Consider the following 12,959-nt stretch of genomic DNA (forward strand, 5'->3'; position numbering starts at 1 on the left):
TAGTTATTTTTAATTTTATTTATTTATCGTGTCATCCGCAACCAGAACATTGTATTACATTTCTAACAGAACAAAACAAACAAACAGATAAAAAACACACACAGATTTTGCAAACTTGGTAGTGGATTAAATGTCCTTTGACCAGTATCTGGCCACTTGGAGTGCCTCTGGTGTTGCTGCAAGTAGGTCCTCCATCGTGTATGCAGCAGGGTTCAGGTTGCATTGCAGCAGGTGGTCAGTGGTTTGCTCCTCTCCACACTCGCATGCCGTGGATTCCACCCTGTAGCCCCATTTCTTAAGATTGGCTCTGCATCTCGTGGTGCCAGAGCGCAGTCTGTTCAGCGCCTTCCAAATCGCCCAGTCTTCTATGTGCCCAGGGGGGAGTCTCTCATCTGGTATCACCCATGGATTGAGGTGCTGGGTTTGAGCCTGCCACTTTTGGACTCTTGCTTGCTGAGGTGTTCCAGCGAGTGTCTCTGTAGATCTAAGAAAAATATTTCTAGATTTAAGTCGTTGACGTGCTCGCTGATACCCAAACAGGGGATGAGCTGGAGATGTCTCTGCCTTGGTCCTTTCACTATTGGCTGCTACTTCCATATGGATGTCAGGTGGTGCAATACCGGCTAAGCAGTGTAATTTCTCCAGTAGTGTAGGGCGCAGACACCCCGTGATAATGCGGCATGTCTCATTAAGAGCCCTATCCACTGTTTTAGTGTGATGAGATGTGTTCCACACTGGGCATGCATACTCAGCAGCAGAGTAGCACAGCGCAAGGGCAGATGTCTTCACTGTATCTGGTTGTGATCCCCAGGTTGTGCCAGTCAGCTTTCGTATGATATTGTTTCTAGCACCCACTTTTTGTTTGATGTTCAGGCAGTGCTTCTTGTAGGTCAGAGCACGGACCAGAGTGAGTCCGATGCAATGCTCCCAGTGGGGTTATTTTTTAATGGGGGACAGTGAAAACTAACAAAACCTCACTAAGCTCTATTTTATTTTAAGTAGTAATATGAGAAAAATATTTTCTTTTGTCTAGCATTTCATAAGTTTTTTACATATTCATAAACAACGATTGAGACTGTTCACTTGAGAAATGAACAGTCTAATTTTGTCTCCAGCATGCATCAATGTTCATATAGAACAGGATGTCCCAAACTGTCTCTAAAATGTATTGTCGAAGGCTTTCATGGCCGGAATCACTGGGTTGTTGTAGGTTTTTTTGGGCTATATGGCCATGGTCTAGAGGCATTCTCTCCTGACGTTTCGCCTGCATCTATGGCAAGCATCCTCAGAGGTAGTGAGGTCTGTCGGAACTAGGAAAAGGGGTTTATATATCTGTGGAAAGACCAGGGTGGGACTTTTGTTGAGAGGTGATTAGATGTCCTCTCTGTTGTTGTGCTGTTGTGATTTTAGTGTCTCAAAAATGTTTCTCAACCTCGGGGTTGGGACCCTTGGGGGAATCACGAGGAGGTGTCAGAGGGGTCACCAAAGACCATCAGGAAACACAGTATTTTCTGTTGGTCATGGAGGTTTGGTGTGGGAAGTTTGGCCCAATTCTATCACTGGTGGGGTACAGAATGCTCTTTGATTGTAGGTGAACTATAAATCCCAGCAACTACAACTCCCAAATGTCAAGGTGTATTTTCCCCAAACTCCACCAGGTTTTACATTTGGGCATGTTGAATATTTGTGCCAAGTTTGGTCTGGCTCAATCATTGTTTGAGTCTACAAGTGCTGTCTGTTGGTAGGTGAACTACAACTCCAAAGCTTAAGGTCAATGCCCACCAAACTCTTCCAGTATTTTCTGTTGATCAAGGGAGTCTGTGTGCCATGTTTGGTACAATTTTATTGTTGGTGGAGTTCAGAATGCTCTTTGATTGTAGGTTAACTATAAATCCTGGCAACTATAATTCTCAAATGACTGCCGCTCTGGACCAGAGTGAAGAGAGGGGAGGCCAGGGGACAATTCCACCTTGTCTCCTGCATATGCCATCAGCTGGGGACCACTCTTCCCCACCACAAACTGCCGCTTTGGACCAGAGTGAAGAGCGGAGAGGCCAGGGAACAGTTCCATATGTCAGCAGCTGGGGACCCCTCCCTTCAACACGAACTGCCGCTTTGGGCCAGAGTGAAGAGAGGGGAAGACAGGAAACAGTTCCACCTTGTCTCCTGTGCTGTGTTAATAATATAATATATTGTATATACATATAATATTTATAATATTATATTGTAATGTAATATAACACTATTAATAATAATATGATATTATTATATATTTATATTACATGTAACATTACGAATAATACAATATAGTCATAATTAATACTGATATTGTACTATACTAATATAATATATTGTATGTATATATACCTTGACTCTGAGTCCCCTTCGGGTTGAGAAGGGCGGCATATAAATGTCATAAATAAATAAATAAATAAATTACATTTCAAAAACCAAAGACAAAAGAAAAGTTTTAAAACAACCAGGACAAGGACCCTTTGCAACTGTCAGAATCAGCTGACGTGGAAATCATAGAATCATAGAATCAAAGAGTTGGAAGAGACCTCATGGGCCATCCAGTCCAACCCCCTGCCAAGAAGCAGGAATATTGCATTCAAATCACCCCTGACAGATGGCCATCCAACCTCTGCTTAAAAGCTTCCAAAGAAGGAGCCTCCACCACACTCCGGGGCAGAGAGTTCCACTGCTGAATGGCGCTCACAGTCAGGAAGTTCTTCCTCATGTTCAGATGGAATCTCCTTTCTTGTAGTTTGAAGCCATTGTTCCACGTCCTAGTCTCCAAGGAAGCAGAAAACAAGCTTGCTCCCTCCTCCCTGTGGCTTCCTCTCACATATTAATACATGGATATCATATCTGCTCTCAGCCTTCTCTTCTTCAGGCTAAACATGCCCAGCTCCTTAAGCCGCTCCTCATAGGGCTTGTTCCCCAGACCCTTTATCATTTTAGTCGCCCTCCTAGAAATGTACAGCATCTTCCTCAAATCTGGCAAGCACAGAACTGAGATAGCTATTACAGAGACATATATCAAAGAAGCAATTGTGGTGTCTTTTGGATAAGCTTGCTACTATTCTGATAACCTCAGGTTAGCATGGCCACTTTGGGCATATTGCCTTGAGTCGGGATAATGGGATTTGTCATCCAGCATATCTTGAGGCCACTGTGCTAATGGATAAAAGGTAAAGGTAGTCCCCTGACATTAAGTCCAGTCATGTCTGACTCTGGGGTGTGGTGCTCATCTCCATTTCTAAGCCGAAGAGCCAGCGTTGTCTGTAGACACCTCCAAGGTCATGTGGCCGGCATGACTGCATGGAGCGCCATTACCTTCCCGCCGGAGCGGTACCTATTGATCTACTCACATTTGCATGTTTTCGAACTGCTAGGTTGGCAGAAGCTAGGGCTGACAGCGGAAGCTCACTCCGCTCCCCGGAATCGAACCTGCGACCTTTCGATCAACAAGCTCAGCAGCTCAGTGCTTTAACCACTGCGCCACTGTGCTAATGGATAGACTACTCCAAATGAGGAACATAATGTGGCTTGGATGTCTACAAAGAATCTCATGGCACAAATTTAGCATTCACTTTGCTTTAGCTATCTCACAGTTTAATAAATTTGTATTGCTTCACGCACGCTGCTATTAAACACTGCATCCCATGAGGTATATTATTTCCTCACTTTCAGCCCTGGCCTTCCGAAAATGACAGATAACATTACGATCTGGTGGCTTTGTTCTACGGCAAGCAAGCAAAACAAGCAAACAAACAAAAAATAACTGGTTCGCTCAGAAGTGTCAGCAGCAAAATCCATTCAATGGATAACTGGGATAAAGTTGATAATTCATTTACTTGACCTCGAGAGATCGGTTCTGATGGAAGTCTAAAAAAGCCGAGCAGCAGCGGTAACAGCATTTACCGCAATAAATAGAACTCTCTGAAAATGACAAACCAATAGCATCTGACAACAAAGTAAAAATATAACACACTCTTTCATCTGTTTACTCGTGACATTTGGTGCTGAAACATGGCCAGTTATTCAGGCAGGCGGAGAAATGGATGTCTCCAAAGAATACAAGAGAAATCTTCCTTCTTTTTCAAAAGGATATGAGAAATACAGAGGCAGACAAACCATTTCCAGTGTTAGGCATCAGAACTAAAAGTATTCATTATTATCCATCTATCTCAAATTAGAATCTATAATCCAACTAGCCGTCCCCTGCCACACATTGCTGTGGCTCACTCTAGTAATCTGGAAAATAAAGTAATGAGAAAGTGTTGGTTTCTAATATATGTAATTTCTCTATCCTTGTGGGTAAACAGTATTTCTTGTTTCTTTGTCAGTGCTGATGTAAATATTGTCTGGTTTGCCTACTCTGGAACATGCAACATATAACTGTCCTTCTTTAGGGGTCCTTTTCAAATCTATGATACTATATATGTCATAAACATGTATGTGTGTGTGTGAATCATATATATTTATCTATACCTATGGCTGGGTGGCTCTCTATCAGGAGGGCTTAATGTTTTCTTGCCCTGGTGAAGGGAGTTGGACTGGATGGCCTTAAGGCAGCGCGTTTGGTGGGGACGCGAGACAGGGCCTTCTCCGTGGTGGCCCCCCGCCTCTGGAACGCCCTCCCAAAAGATCTCAGACAAGCCCCTACACTGGCAGTCTTCAAAAAAAATTTGAAAACCTGGCTGTTCCAATGTGTGTGCCTTTTCAGATTAGTGTTTAAAATAATCTTTATTAATTTTCTTTAAAATAAAAAACAAAAATATAAGACATACAATATCTGGGTGGGGAGATATGGGAAGGGAGAGGATAAAAGATGGGTTGAATAGAAGGGAGAGATAGTACAGAGGGGGTAGGATAGAAAGAATGCTGTATGGTTGTTACTGAATATAGGTGTTGTGGCAGGTGAGGAAAAAAAGGTTAGAAAAGTCACTGTGGGGGAAGGGGGTGTGTGGATGGTTGAGTTAAATCAGATGTTGACTTCCCGGTATCTTCCAGAGGTGTTTCCTATTCTTTTGTTCTTACTTTCTGTTGTGTTTCTCTTCTTTTGTCTTTCTTCTGCTCTCCCCTTTTGTTTTGCTTTCATCTCTCTCATATAATTATTGTCATGTTTTTCTCTTTTATCAAATATATTGTTACTTGTTTCCAGTCTATTTCTGATGATGGAGTGCCCTTTCTTTTTGATAGTATATAGGTTAGTTTATCCATGTTTCTTATGTCCAAGATCTTTGTTAGCCATTCTTCTTCTTCTGGTGGTTCTTCGTCCTTCCAATGTTTTGCATATATTATTCTGGCTGCTGTCGTTAGTAAGAATAAAAGTTTGTCCTTATTTTTTTCCATCTTTAAGCTGTGAATCCCTAGTAGAAATGTTTCTGGTTTCCAAGGTATATCTATCTTTAGTATCTTTTGCAATGCCTTTTGTATATTTTTCCAGTAGTGTTGTGCTTTCGGGCAGGTCCACCATAAGTGGTAGTATGTCCCTTCCTGTTTTCTACACTTCCAGCATTTTGTGTTTGTGTTTTTATTGAATTTACCTAATCTGTGTGGTGTTAAATACCACCTATGGGCTATTTTAAACCAATTTTCTTTAAGTTCCATTGCTTTTGAATATTTTAATTTCTTATTCCATACTTCTTCCCATTCTTCTTTTCTTATTTCTCTTCCTAAATTTTCTTTCCACTTTCTCATATATGTTTTCCCATTTTCCGTATCTCTTTCTTCCTCTAGTAGTTTTTTGTATATCTTTGAAATTAGTTTGTTTTCAGTTTGCATTATCTTGTCCCAAAAGCTTGTACCTTCTTCAAATCCTTTTTCTTTGTCTATCTTAAAATGTTCCTTGATTTGTTCGTATTGAAACCATGAAATTCTGCTATTTATGTTTTTTAGTTCTTGCTAAATCCCAGAAGCACTTTAGTACCAAAATCACCGCACACTGCACACCACACTTATATCATAATCCCACACCCCTCCGATATATCAGCACTTTTAACCTTGTGCCCCTACTCTGGCCGACTCAGTTTTTAATAATGTCTTGTATTGTTATTGTCATTGTTTTTTGCTTAACTGTTTTTATTTGCTAGATATTGTATTGTTGTATTGTGTTGGGCTTTGGCCTGTTGTAAGCCGCATTGAGTCCTTCGGGAGATGCTAGCGGGGTACAAATAAAGTTATAATAATAATAATAATAATAATAATAATAATAATAATTTCTCAACCTTGGGTTTGGGACCCATGGGGGGGGGGCGGTTGTGAGGGGGTGTCAGAAAGGTCACCAAAGACCACCAGAAAATACAGTATTTTCTGTTGGTCATGGGGTTTCTTTGTGGGAAGTTTCCCCCAGTTCTGTCATTGGTGCAGTTCAGAATGCTCCTTGATTGTGGGTGAACTATAAATCCCAGCAACTACAACTTCCAAATGTCAAGGTCTATTTCCCCCAAAGTCCATCTGTGATTATATTTGGGCGTATTGAGTATTCGTGCCAAGTTTGGTCCAGATCCATCATTTTTTAAGTCCACTGTGCTCTCTAGATGTAGGTGAACTACAACTCCAAAACTCAAGGTCAATGCCCACCAAACCCTTCTAGTATTTTCTGTTGGTCAGGGGAGTCCTGTGTGCCAAGTATGGTTTAATTCCATTGTTGGTGGAGTTCAGAATGCTCTTTGATTAAAGGTGAACTATAAATCCCAGCAACTACAACTTCCAAATGACAAAACCATATTTTTTTAAGTGATGGTCACTCCTTGTGTTGTGAGACGCTTTTTTGTTGCCAAATTTGGTGTGATTTCGTTCATTGGTTCTTTTGTTTTTAAGGTACTCATTACGCAGAGAGCATTTATATATATATAGATGTAGCATCTTGCTTTGGATCCCACATTTATAAGTATTTACTCAAATAGAAAGGGTTTGATTGTTCCTCAATAAAGGACTTTGTTATATTTCACAAGCCCTCTAAAGACTGTTTGTGGTGGAAAATCCCTAAGAGCTTCTCTTCAGGGCCCCTGGCTTCCCGCTGGGCTCAAGCTGCACATCCTGTTTTAAAGGCACTTCATTTCAAGCCCAGCGCACAACAGAACACATAGAAATTTGTTAATGTTATTTCAAACTATAGTCTGGTCCTACAATAGTCTGAGGAACCATGAACTGGCCCTCAACTTTAAAAGTTTGAGGACCGCTGAAATACAGCCATAATGAAGCTGACACTTCAGATAACACAGGGGGTCAATGAGTGTTGAAAGTGAGGAAATGAATTCTGCTTGTGATTTCCCCCCAATTGGCCTGCTGAAAATATATATTATAACCAAGAATGAAAAATAAACGGGGACAATGGATTGCCTACCACTGCCATCTGGATAGAAAAGCAATTTCGGATGTGCAATACTGCAGTGGACAAATACCAGGAAAGGAAAGATTTAGTGTAACACAGGTACAGACACACTATCTGCATCATAAAAGCAGAGTTTTACATTTCCAACCTGTTAAGAATGTGTGGATGCATATGTAGAGACAGATTTATAATTTGGGGAGGCATTGCTCTCCGTTGCCTTCCAGTTGCCATACACTTTTATCAACACCATGAAAACTGGTAGAAGAAAAATGAGATTTTGGGGTACGGGGCATTTAGAGATTTTCGGAGGAGGAAGAAATTTCATAACATACCCTCTTTAAACACATAAAAACCTTGAAAGTCTAAAATGTTCACACCACGCAATGCTTGCTCTGTCAACAGCAAAGAAAGAGAAAGAAATACACTAGTACAGTGGTTCTCAACCTGGGGGTCGGGATCCCTGCGGGGGTCACCAGTGAGTGTGAGAGGGGTCGCCAAAGATCATCAGAAAACACAGTATTTTCTGTATTGTCGAAGGCTTTCATGGCTGGAATCACTAGGTTCTTGTGGGTTTTTTCGGGCTATAGAGCCATGTTCTAGCGGCATTTCTCCTGACGTTTCGCCTGCATCTATGGCAAGCATCCTCAGAGGTAGTGAGGTCTGTTGGAATTAGGACAATGGGTTTATATATCTGTGGAATGGCTGGGGTGGGGCAAGGAGCTCTTCCCTGCTGCAGTTAGGTGTGAATGTTTAGCTGATCACCTTCATTAGCATTTGAAGGCCTGCCTGAGCCTGGGAAAATCTGTTGCTGGGAGGTGTTAATCTGTGCCTGGTTTTTTTCCTCTCTGTTGTTTAGCTGTTATAATTTTAGAGTTTTTTATTTTTTTAATACTGGTAGCCAGATTTTGTTCATTTTCATGGTCTCTTCCTTTCTGTTGAAATTGTCCACATGCTTGTGGATTTCAATGGCTTCTCTGTGTAGTCTGACATGGTGGTTGTTGGTGTGGTCCAGTATTTCTGTGTTCTCAAATAATATGCTGTGTCCAGGCTGGTTCATCAGTATTTTCTGTTGGTCATTGGGGGTTCTGTGTGGGAAGTTTGGTCCAATTTAATTGTTAGTCGGGTTCAGAATGCTCTTTGAGTGTAGGTGAACTATATATCCCAGCAACTACAACTCCCAAATGTCAAGGTCTATTTTCCCCAAACTCCACCAGTGTTCATATTTGGGCACACTGAGTATTCATGTCAATTTTGGTCCAGATCCATCATTGTTTGAGTCCAATGCTCTCTGGATGTAGGTGAACGACAACTCCCAAACTCAAGGTCAATGCCAACCAAACCCTTCCCGTGTTTTCTGTTGGCCATGGTAGTTTTATGTGTCACATTTGGTTCAATTCCGTCGTTGATGGAGTTCAGAATGCAATTTGATTGTAGGTGAACTATAAATCCCAAATGACAAAATCAATCAAACCCCCCCCCCTCCCGCAATCCAATTTTGGGTATATTGGGTATTGGGTTGTTGTAGGTTTTTCCAGGCTATATGGCCATGTTCTAGAGGCATTTTCTTCTGATGTTTCGCCTGCATCTATTGCAAGCATCCTCAGAGGTCTGTTGGAACTAGGAAAATGGGTTTATGTATCTGTGGAATGACCAGGGTGGGACAAAGGACTCTTGTCTGCTGGAGCTAGGTGTGAATGTTTCAACTGACCACCTTGATTAGCATTTAATGGCTTTTTATTGGGTATTTGTGCACAATTTGGTCCAGTGAATGGAAATATATCCTGCTTATCAGATAATTGCATTACAATTATCTTATCTTATTAACGGTCTTGACAGATTAGAGAGATGGGCCAAAACTAACAAAATGAAGTTCAACAGTGACAAATGCAAGATACTCCACTTTGGCAGGAAAAATGAAATGCAAAGATACAGAATGGGGGATGCCTGGCTCGAGAGCAGTACGTGTGAAAAAGATCTTGGAGTCCTCGTGGACAACAAGTTAAACATGAGCCAACAATGTGATGTGGCAGCAAAAAAACCAATGGGATTTTGGCCTGCATCAATAGGAGCATAGTGTCCAGATCTAAGGAAGTAATGCTACCCCTCTATTCTGCTTTGGTTAGACCACATCTGGAATATTGTGTCCAATTCTGGGCACCACAATTCAAGAGAGATATTGACAAGCTGGAATGTGTCCAGAGGAGGGCGACTAAAATGATCAAGGGTCTGGAGAACAAGCCCTATGAGGAGCGGCTTAGGGAACTGGGCATGTTTAGCCTGAAGAAGAGAAGGCTGAGAGGAGATATGATAGCCATGTATAAATATGTGAGAGGAAGTCACAGGGAGGAGGGAGCAAGCTTGTTTTCTGCTTCCTTGGAGACTAGGACGCGGAACAATGGCTTCAAACTACAAGAGAGGAGATTCCATCTGAACATGAGGAAGAACTTCCTGACTGTGAGAGCTGTTCAGCAGTGGAACTCTCTGCCCCGGAGTGTGGTGGAGGCTCCTTCTTTGGAAGCTTTTAAGCAGAGGCTGGATGGCCATCTGTCAGGGGTGATTTGAATGCAATATTCCTGCTTCTTGGCAGAATGGGGTTGGACTGGATGGCCCATGAGGTCTCTTCCAACTCTTTGATTCTATGATTCTATGATTCTATGAATTAATAATAGGAGCAAAATTACAGTTACGAAATAGCAAAATAATGTTATGGTTGGGGGTCATCATCACAACATGAGGAAATGTATTAAGGGGTCGCAGCATTAGGAAGGTTGAGAAACACTGCACTAGTAGATAATATATGGTGTACCTAGAGTAAGGAAGAGTAAAGATTACATCTGGAGTGCTTTACTGTTTCAGAGACGCACAGCACCGTTAAGCATGCGATATATAACCCACATAAATATATTCTAGTTTTCTACATGAACAATCCTTTGTGCATGTCAAAAATGACTTATTTTAAATACCATTTATCATCCAAGCGGCTCTATTTATCTCTTTTCTATTGGAATGCTTTTCCAATTAATATAATTCTTCAAGTACTCGGTATGGATTTTTGACATGCACAGAAGAGTTTGCTATATCAATATTGGCATTAAGGAACGGCAAAACTATGGTGTCACTGAAATAATGGATGGAATTTGACTATGCTGTTTATATTTGTCACCCAGTTGCCAAGCAGAGATTGATACGATTAATCCGAAAACTCCAGGTAACGGAAAAATAAAACTATTTACAAATGGGGCTCTCCATTTTACTCCACCGAAAAGTACACTCAAACAGCAAAAGTAATAAATACAAGCTTCTAATCTGCGGCTTCCTGTCTTGTAGTCTAAAATAATTGCTTGTAACTGTCTGTATAATTTTGTAACAATAACATGAACACAGATTGATCTATTTACAGTAGTAATATTTATTCATTTTTCCCTGAACTTGTACGAAAAGACTAATAAGTATCAATCATTTCAATAAACATAGCAAATCATCTAAGATCATTTAACATTCTGGAGATAGAAAAGACACCAGAGGATTTATTTACCTGCTTTTGTTTTTGACTACTTGTTTTATTTCATTGTAATCATTTATCAAACCTCCAATGCTGGAAAAACAGCAAAATAATATCAATAATTTTATTGATTAGCCCTTAGGCCAGTGGTTCTCAAGCTTCCTAATGCCGCGAACCCGTAATACAGTTCCTCATGTTGTGGGTTTTGTTTTTTGTTTTTTGTTTTGTCATGTCAGGAGCGACTTGAGAAAATGCAAGTCGCTTCTGGTGTGAGAGAATTGGCCGTCTGCAAGGACGTTGCCCAGGGAACGCCCAGATATTTGATGTTTTTATCATCTTTGTGGGAGGCTTCTCTCATATCCCCGCATGAGGAGATGGAGCTGATAGAGGGAGCTCATCTGCCTCTCCCCAGATTTGAACTTGCGACCTGTCGGTCTTCAGTCCTGCCGGCACAGGGGTTTAACTGTTAGTTGCAAGATTTAAACTGTTGTATCATGCTTAATCCTGCCTTTTTACCCTGCTTATGTATAGTTGGATTGATTGGTTATTTATAGCTGTCAATCAGTGTTGTTTGCACCAGTTGAATTGCTTTTTCAGCTTAATTGTTTGGCTCCACCTCTTCCTGGTGGAGGGGAGTGCTTCCCTTTTTTATTCCACCATCAGATTTTCTACCAAATGGATGTAAGAGACTTGGCTCTAAAAGCCCCTGATTAAATTACCTCTCAGCACTAATTCTGAGGTTTTTACCCTTGAGACATGCTTCATGTTCAGACCGACCTGAACGACATTGGGAAGTCTCAAGCTCCTTCAAACCAGTTCTTTTGGCACCAGAGGAAGACCCTGTGTCTTAAACATAGGTCATTTGGACTGGGGTTTGTGGTTTTTCCGGCATTTACAGCCATTGAGAAAGAGGGAACTGGAAAAGCTTCTCAGCTGCAAAACTTCTTGGACCCAAGACAACCAGGAAAATGTAATGTACATTTTCCTTCACCCCTTTGAAACTTCCAGCTTATTGCCTTAAAGAGATAACTCTTTGTGAACAATAAAACCTATTTTGAATTATCTACAGTGTTTGGGTCTTTGAGAGTTCCAGTTTCCTAAAGGAGGGCAAGAAGCAATCCCCTGGGGAAAGATGTCATGTCCATGCCTCTTTCACTAAGAGTTATAGCCCCCAGGCGTGACGGCACACACCCGCCGTTAGCCCCCACTCACCTGCCCACCTATTGTCTTAAACAACCACCAAAGTCAATTTTTTACACTCCAGTCATTCTGATTTGGCAGAGACAGTCCTTTGTCAATTTATACATGAGTATATAAGGCACGCTGTGGAACTTGCCTCACCAATGTAAGTTTGCCTGTCAATAATGTGTGTAGTAGAGAGACAGCTACACAGCTCCAGTTAAAGTTGTTGGCATGCAAAGTATGAGCATACAGAACAACAGTTCTTTATGGTTGTGACTCCATGTAAACAAAAAAGGGTTCATTATTATCAGAACAATGCATATCCAGCATTTCTAATAACAACAGTCAGAGAGCAAGAAAATAAGCATCACGGATTTAACAATTAAAAGAAAAACAAACAAGGTTCCTAGTTGGGTTAGAAGGCAGGATCATCGTTTGCAGACGACACCAAATTGGGAGGGATAGCCAATACTCCAGAGGACAGGAGCAGGATTCAAAACGATCTTGGAAGATTAGAGAGATGGGCCAAAACTAACAAAATGAAGTTCAACAGTGACAAATGCAAAATACTCCACTTTGGCAGGAAAAACGAAATGCAAAGATACAGAATGGGGGACAATGCCTGGCTCGAGAGCAGTACGTGTGAAAAAGATCTTGGAGTCCTCGTGGACAACAAGTTAAACATGAGCCAACAATGTGATGTGGCGGCAAAAAAAGCCAATGGGATTTTGGCCTGCATCAATAGGAGCATAGTGTCTAGATCTAAGGAAGTAATGCTACCCCTCTATTCTGTTTTGGTTAGACCACATCTGGAATATTGTGTCCAGTTCTGGGCACCACAATTCAAGAGAGATATTGACAAGCTGGAATGTGTCCAGAGGAGAGCGACTAAAATGATAAAAGGTCTGGAGAACAAGCCCTATGAGGAGC

At 41.3% G+C, this 12,959-nt stretch overlaps 1 protein-coding gene across 1 annotated transcript in view; it reads right to left on the minus strand.

Annotated features, from left to right (window-relative positions):
* The window catches only part of WWOX (WW domain containing oxidoreductase), a 1,061,193-nt gene that overhangs the window by 763,247 nt on the left and 284,987 nt on the right, over positions 1-12,959 (minus strand). The gene's annotated exons all lie outside the window — the stretch shown is intronic.

This window comes from Anolis sagrei, chromosome 8 (assembly GCF_037176765.1).
Source record: "Anolis sagrei isolate rAnoSag1 chromosome 8, rAnoSag1.mat, whole genome shotgun sequence".
NCBI classification, from domain to species: domain Eukaryota; kingdom Metazoa; phylum Chordata; class Lepidosauria; order Squamata; family Dactyloidae; genus Anolis; species Anolis sagrei.